General features: G+C 37.9%; 1 pseudogene; it reads left to right on the forward strand.

Annotated features, from left to right (window-relative positions):
- The first annotated feature begins 3376 nt into the window (after positions 1-3376).
- Positions 3377-8182, forward strand: LOC115431113 (extracellular calcium-sensing receptor-like; annotated as a pseudogene).
- The last annotated feature ends 602 nt before the right edge of the window (positions 8183-8784 follow it).

Genomic DNA, 8784 nt, shown 5'->3' on the forward strand with positions numbered 1-8784 from the left:
CAGAGTACATCCTTCATATTTATACACAATTTCTGTCAGCAGAGGAAACAAATAAAAATAGCACATTGTCTAACTAACAGGAGCTTTGGACAAAAGGCCTGGGGCCAAGAGATAAGAGGATTCAGAATAATGCACAAATAGATGCTAGTCAAACACACAAAATTAACATTTTTACAGACACCTCCATATAATCAGGAAAAATCATATTCAGGACAGAGCTGTGGTGACAAACCCACATGTTATGTTGAAAAGCAAGTCAGTGAGGACACCTAGGGGGCAGACAATGAACATGTGCCAGGTGTTACTAGTAGACTGCAGGATCTCATACAATTGTCTGTAAATACTATACATTATGTAAACAGTCTATGGCTTTTCTGTGATTTTAACTGCAAATGCATTCTCTCTTATTTGCAACAATTACTGACTAATGCAAATTAAGGCAGTAGTTGGTCCGATTACAATTTTGTGCACTGAATCTGAACAGGACTTCATATACAAAATGAAATCAAACAAGCCCCATTTTTTCTTTGCATACTTTTGGCTGGGTTATATTATCTCAAATTTGCAATTGAGTTCAGTTTTGTTTTCTTTTAGTGTGGAGGCCATGAATGACAGTAAAGTACTGGTCTTATTTCTGGAATAGAGGAAAATATTGTCTGAGCTAGATCCTTTACTGAGTGTTTTTTTTTTTTTTTTTTTTTTTTAATGGGAAATGTGCACTGAAGAAAGGATATTCTGGCATTAAAATTACTAAATTCCTACAAAAGAAGACTACATGAGTGTATGTGTTTTTGTAAAAGTTATTTTTTGTGTGTATTTGTTGCTAAAAGGTTGTTGTTTTACATAGTGAGGTGATATTCAAAACATTAACACGCAGACACTGAAAGGAAGGAGAACCCAACACATGCAGGTCTAAGTGATACCAATGGAGTTTGATGCTGAAATACCAGCATTTCTTCATCACAGGTGAGTTCGATTATGGTACTTCCAAACTGTAATTCATTACAGATTACTTGCTACTGTAATTTAAAAGTAATTCCGTGCCTCACAATATTACTGTGTCACAATTGTCATGCGTTACATGACTCACCTCTTAAATAGCATAGGGTTACGCCCAATACAACACATAGGACAGCCTTGGGATGCATACATTTAAGCCCGAAGTACATGAGGACGGATAGCTCAGTAAGTAAAGCCACGGTTAAAGTACAGGGGTATTCAAACATGGTCTACATATTTTAGATATTTCCCTCTTCCAGCACACCTGGTTCAGTTATGATCAGCTCATCAAGCTCTGCAGAAGCCTCATAACCATGTAATGGCTTCCAGGTGTGCGGCAAGGGGAATCCCAGCAGGAAGGCTTGCATTTTTTTAATATTATGATTTTTTTTTTTTTTTTTTTTTTTTTTACATTGTACATGTTCAGACAGGGGGTGCCAAGGACACCGGTAGATAATGTCGCAATTGATAAAAAAAAAAATAAAATAACAATAATAATAATAATAATAATAATAATAATAATAATAATTAATAATTCTAACTAGTCAAAGAAACGTTAGCTTACCTTGTCATTGCTGATCACAGGGGTCATGCTAACTAGCTTGTGGAAGGGTTAGGGTTAGTCATGGACATTATGTTCGTAATGCCGAATTCTGCTCCCTGCCGAAAACTGCATCCCCTTCCTAAGTTAGCCACGAAAAGTACAACATGCACCAAATTCACCATGCCACACCAGAATAGCTCCAAATTTGAGCTCCTAAAGTCATTTCACTCCTTTAGCTTCATAGGCTTATTCTGATGGGCGATGCAGTTTCCGGCAGTACCTGGTGCCGAATTCTGCTCCCTGCCGAAAACTACAGCCCCACCCGCAGGTGATGAAGTTTGACTGTATCTGTTTTTATTGTTATATATTTTGTGTTGTGTATCTAAGATTTAACTTTTGAAAGTTTTACATAGCTTACAGTTTATACATTCTTTAATATTCAACAGACAAAAACATGGCTGACTTAGAAGGGGGGTTTCGGCAGGGAGAAGAATGCGGCACAACAACCTCCATGTCTGTCTGTACTGTCCTCTGCCATCTTTACCCTTTGGCTAAACACCAACAGGAAATAGAAGTTTCCATTTTTGATTCCTTAAGGTCTCACAGTCTTGCTGTTTTGTCTTTCCTTTGAGCTATTAAATTATGGGCGTAAAGTGTGTTGTAGCGCATGCACTATTGAACATGTGCCAAGTAAAATACGACTGAAAATTAATTAGTAATACCTTACACTACTGCGTTACAGCAAAAAGTAATCTGTTACTCTAATGTATTACTTGTGTTACTCCCAACATTATGAAGGTATAAAGTCAATGTGAATTGATGTTACTATCTTTGCTAAGGGTGTTTATCCTCACTTCAGAGTAAATTGTGACAGTTCTGACCAGGTTTGGATGATTCCAAACAGATCTTTAGTGCAGCTATTAACAACACCTAAACTGGACTGAAAACTGAGGTGACTTGTGATTTTACTCTTATCTGTTTTCTGTCTAAAAACAGAGCTAAGCTAACAGAACTATAATGTAGCTTAAACCAGGGGTCACCGACCCTGGTCCTTGAGAGCTTCTATCCTGCATGTTTTATAGATGTATCCCTTTTCCAACACACCTGATTCAAATGATAAGCCTATCATCAAGCTCTGCAGAAGCCTGATAACAACTGTCAGGTGTGCTGGAAGAGGGAAACATGTGAAACATGCAGGATATAGCTCTTAGGACCAGGGTTGGTGACCCCTGGCTAGAACTATTGGCTGATGCACCATGTGACTATGACACAGTGTTATTTTGACTGACAGTCAAAATAGCCAGCTATGAGTTTTTGTTTGAAGAAGAAAACTTCCAGATATGTGAAAACAATGAGCTTTTTACATAATTTGGTCATTGATGGATGTGGATACATAGATTCTGTGGTGATTTTGGTCATTGTAATTGTGTTCTGGCACACAACTTCCCTCTGCAACAGAGAGTTTGAAATGTCAATACTACATACATATATCATATACTGCAGCAATTACTTGCTTGTCAGGAAATAAGAATTTCAACTGGTTATGCCACTAAAAGACAACAAAAAAAAAAATAACATGATGAACAAGTAAACTAGATTGTCACTCCCACCACCATGATGGGTGGCCTGCAACTTTGATGAAGATGAGATAACATCTTCATCCTCTATATAATAATGAGTAACGGGGCAATGATGATTATTAACAGGGGTAAAGACAGGAGAGCAGATATGTGGACACATTTGTGTTGGTGTGTCTGGCTGATTTTCAGTTTGTTCTTTTCTTTTGTCTCAGTCTCTTCTTCTTTTTTCTCATCTTGTAAATTATGGAGACAGTTTCATGTCAATGGGATGCACCAGCCGGGAGATGTGATTCTGGGTGGACTGTTTGAGGTCCACTACACGTCTGTCTTCCCTGAGCTGACATTTACCTCGGAGCCACAGCAGCTCACCTGCCAAGGGTAAGTCACACAAAGCAGAAACAGACAGCATCAGTCTATTTGAGGGTACTAAGCACTGTATATTGTTTTTAAATAGTTGCTAGTGTTGTGTTGCTGCCTCAAAAAGGTTCATTGTATTCTCCAGGACCCATCCCATCCTAGACACAGTCTGTTTGAACAGCTGCCATAAGGGAAGCAGTACAGGACCAAAGGCAGTTATAGTCATAAATTCTGTTTAGATATGATTTGTCGATATAGCAAGACTTCATTTTGTACAGCTTTGGCATCATGCAATCATGCATTTTTCATATTTCTACAGATAGAATATGTATGTTTGTTGTGTATGTTTGTGTTTTCATTAAATGTGTAACTCTTTACGGTACCTTAAACGTGATTGCATTTCTAAATTTCAATGTGAAATTACTTTATTCTATTCTATTCTATTCTATTCTATTCTATTCTATTCTATTCTATGTTTTGGTAGTTTTGATCCTCCAGCATTCAGACATGCAATGACCATGGCCTTTGCCATCAATGAAATCAACAGGAAGTCAGATTTGCTGCCCAATGTGACTCTGGGTTACAGTCTTTATGACAACTGTGCCACACTTGTAATTGGATTCAGTGCTGCGTTGTCACTGGCCAGTGGCCGAGAAGAACAGTTTCTGCTTCAGGACACGTGTTCTGGGACCCCTCCTGTGCTGGGTATCGTGGGTGATTCCTTCTCAACATTTTCTATTGCCACCTCGGATGTGATAGGATTATTTAGATTACCTATTGTAAGTTTTCTATATGAATATCACCTGTAGTTTGGATCTGTTGTATTCAAATGTGTGATTTTTAAAGGGTTATGACATCTCAGCTCCACATTCTTGTACTAAACTACAGGAGATTCACAGCATGTATGTACACTTTATGCTTCTTTACAGGTGAGTTATTTTGCCACGTGTTCCTGCTTGAGCAATCGGCAACGGTTTCCATCCTTCTTTAGAACAATCCCAAGTGATGCTTTCCAGGTGAAATTATGTTCAAAGATGATAAATGCAAAATGTGTTTCACAGGACTAAAGAACTTCTTCTAAATAAGTCTCTCTACTTTCAGGTTCGTGCTATGATTCAAATTCTAAAACGTTTCAGATGGACGTGGGCAGGTCTGCTGGTCAGTGATGATGATTATGGACTCCATGCTGCCCGGTCTTTCCAGGTGGATCTGGCTGAGTCTGGTGGAGGCTGTCTGGCCTACACAGAGGTTTTACCGTGGGGCGATAACCCATCTGAACTGATTAGGATTGTACAAATTATGAAGAAATCCACAGCACGTGTTGTCATTGTATTTGCACATCAGATCCACATGATTCAACTCATGGAAGAGGTTGGATTTTATCTATTGATCAATTTACTATCTTCACATTATTAAGTTATTCTATTTTCATGAGTAGAAGAACAAGAAACAATAATCATGGTAATCTTTATTTGCATGAAGAAGTAGTGTTTATTTGGACCTGAGCGTAGGAGTGGGGAAGGTAAAAATCATGAGTCCTTCCAAAACCTCAACTTGTACAACTCAGCCATTGTAAATGCTTGCAAGGCTAATGCATCCTTTTCTCTATAAGCAACTATTGCTGATGATATATACTGATTTATTTCTCTATATACTTACATCTCTGTAAAAAAAAAACTTAATTTTGTTGAAGAGTAGGTGTGTAATTAGATGAGCTTATGTAATTAAACAAAAATAAACTATAGAAAATAACTGATATGTATTTTATTTCCAATAATTAATCACAACACTGTATTTGTTGTGTGAACAGCATATTCAGTGTATTAATTTGAATGCATTTCCCTGGCCAGGTGGTAAGGCAGAATGTGACTGGTCTTCAGTGGATGGCCAGTGAAGCCTGGACATCAGCCGTTGTGTTACAGACTCCCCGCCTCATGCCATATCTGGGTGGTACACTGGGTATTGCCATCCGCAGAGGAGAAATAACAGGACTGAGGAGTTTCCTAACTGCAAGTACGTCCGATTCACAAACACACCATGGAACAGCATGGTGAGGGTTTAAAATTGCTATCAGAATGACAACTGCTACACAACATGAAGGCATTTTCCTGATAACACTTTGTTTTTAACATACTGTTTTAGTGAGGCAGTTTTGGGAACACACATTTCAGTTGTAAGTTTGCACCGCCTCCAGTAGGTTGGGTAGAAGCTGGAGGAAACACTGTGCACTGGACGAGAAGATTATAGAGAATGTGGAGACTGAGTTTTTTGGATGTTTCTAACCTGAGACCTGAGTATAATATCTACAAAGTGTATATGCGCTGGCGTATGCTCGTGATGACATGCTGCACATGTGAACCTGGTAAAGGGGCCTTTTACTGGGAACAGCTGTGCCAGTTTACAAAAAATAGAGCCATGGCAGGTATGATATTAATATTTTATTGTCTTTTTATCCTCGGGTTTTGTGAAAGGCACTTACAAATAAAATGTATTATTATTGGTATTAGTATTAGTACATAACAGTGTGTATATAACCGTTTTCACACCTTTTTAACTGTAGTATACATACTGAAATGATCTTAAAAATATGTTGACAACAACCAAAACCTGAAAAAATAAGAGCAAAAAAAAGTATCATGTTAGTAAGCAGATTTATGAGCTATTTGAGGTGATAAATTCCATTACTGTCATTGTTATTAATGTGAGGTGTGTGGTTAATTTGAAGAGTACTGAGTACAGTCAATAAACTTAAATGTATTCTTATAATCAGGGACAGATCTATAGAGAATCTTGTGACCTAAACTTTTCCCTAACTTTTGTATTCTTAAAGCTATAGTTCTAAAAACAAACACAATGTCCACAAGTTTTTTTAAAGCAAGAAATTAAGCAAAGATATTCCTCACAGATCCTAGATGAAGTATTGGAACTGGTTTATAGACCACAACTTTTACTTTTGGTGAAATATTTTCATTCTCTGATTCATACTTAAATTTTTAAGAGCTGCACATGTTAAACATTGGTCCAGTTCCAGTTGTGCATTAACACACATGGGTAGAGTGTTGATACAAGGCATGTCATAACAATTAACAGTTTAAAGTGTTTTTGTGGATCTTCTGTTCAGTTCATTTCATATACACTGGGTTCCTGCATATCGTCCTTCCATACCACCGCTGTACTACTTATAATAATCATATAGAGGTATTTCTCTCACAGTCTTTATTTGGTTTGTTTGATTTCTGTATCATAGCTCATGTATTACTTGGAAAAGGTGAACTTCACCACTCCATTTGGAGACCAAGTATCCTTTGATGAGAATGGTGATGCTTTACCGATATATGATGTAATGAACTGGCAGTGGCTCCCAGATGGAACAGCAAAGGTTCAAAATGTGGGTGTGGTTAAGAAGGTGGCCTCCAGAGGGGAAGAACTCACACTTGAAGAAGAGAAAATCTTTTGGAATTTTATATCCAAAAAGGTCAGTCGTGAATTCTGTTGCTTTTGACCTAATCTGATACACAGTGCAACATCGAATGATATGAAACAACACTAAAACCTTTTCCTGCAGCCACCACAATCAGTGTGTAGTGACAGCTGCCCTCCTGGTACTCGCAGATGTCCAGAAAGAAGGGACAACCAGAGTGTTGTTTTGACTGCATCCTGTGTTCTGAGGGAAAGATCAGCAATAACACCGGTAGGATTTTACATAGTGTAAGGTGGAAATAATTTACAATATGCACTGTATTACATGAATTCCCTACTCTCTTAGACTCCATGGAGTGCACCAGTTGTCCAGAGGATTTCTGGTCCAGTCCCCCAGCGTGACCACTGGTGTTCCTAAGAAAACTGAGTTCCTCTCCTACCATGGAGCCTCGGGTATCTGCTTGACCACTTGCCTCACTTTTAGGCACATCTACTTGTGTTGCAGTCCTGGGGATTTTCATTCATCATCGCAAAACACCAATAGTACGAGCCAATAACTCAGAGCTGAGTTTCCATCTTCTGGTGTCTCTTAAACTGTGCTTCCTGTGTTCACTGTTGTTCATCGGTCGTCCCCAGACTATGGACATGTCAACTGAGACATGCAAGCATTTGGGATCAGCTTTGTGCTTTGTGTCTCATGTATTCTGGTGAAAACCGTGGTGGTTCTGGCTGTATTTAAGGCCTCGAAACCAGGAGGTGGAGCCAGCCTCAAGTGGTTTGGTCCTCTACAGCAGAGAGGCACCGTTTTAGCTCTTACATCTGTCCAAGCAGCAATCTGCACAGCTTGGCTTGTCTCTGCATCTCCAGCTCCACATAAAAACACTGAATATCATAATGATAAAATAGTTTATGAGTGTGTAGTTGGATCTACACTTGGTTTTGCAGTGTTACTGGGTTTATATTGGTTTTCTGGCTATTCTCAGCTTCCTGTTAGCATTTATGGCAAGGAATCTTCCCGACAACTTCAATGAGGCCAAAACTCATCACTTTCAGTATGTTGATCTTCTGTGCTGTGTGGGTGGCCTTTGTCCCTGCTTATATTAACTCTCCAGGTAAATATGCAGATGCAGTGGAGGTGTTTGCCATCCTGGCTTCCAGTTTTGGTCTCTTAGTGGCGCTGTTTGGACCCAAATGTTATATAATCTTGTTAAACCAGAGAGAAAACACAAAGAAAGCCATCATGGTAGAGGTACCATTAAGATGTGAAATCAATATCAGTTAATCCTACAAATGCACTATTTTAAAAATATCCGTCATGAAAGTACATGATTAAAGACATATAAAGAACAATAAAATGAATTTGCAAAATGATTACTTTTTTGTCTCACTACATTCTGAGAATTTAACTTCAATTGTAATAACACTGGTTGGGTAATGAATTGGAAATGCATTCATCACTTTTTTTATCATTACTTTAGGATTGTAATGTAACTACATGTGGCAATAGAAAAATGATGGGAAATGAAGTGCAAACATTTAGTCAAATCATGGAATTTGCAGACACATAATGTTCGGTATTAAGTTTTAACTAAGTCACTAACTATTCTTTCCTCAAAATAAAATATCAGTATTTTACTTTTCAACTTAGGCCAATTCTATATTAATTTCTTATAACCACTTGTTTGCTTTTCTGTTATTGCTTTTTGACTTCATATGTAGTAGCTTCAATGTAATACCGAATCGTGTAAATAAGTAAGTGCACATCAGTTAGTCTGTGAGAACCATGAATGTTCCTAATCAAAAAAGACCTTTTTATTTTCAGAGTTAATCATGTTAAATGATTTACTATTTCTAAAATACTTTTCCATTCACCACACATTCATT

Source organism: Sphaeramia orbicularis, chromosome 13, assembly GCF_902148855.1.
Source record: "Sphaeramia orbicularis chromosome 13, fSphaOr1.1, whole genome shotgun sequence".
NCBI classification, from domain to species: domain Eukaryota; kingdom Metazoa; phylum Chordata; class Actinopteri; order Kurtiformes; family Apogonidae; genus Sphaeramia; species Sphaeramia orbicularis.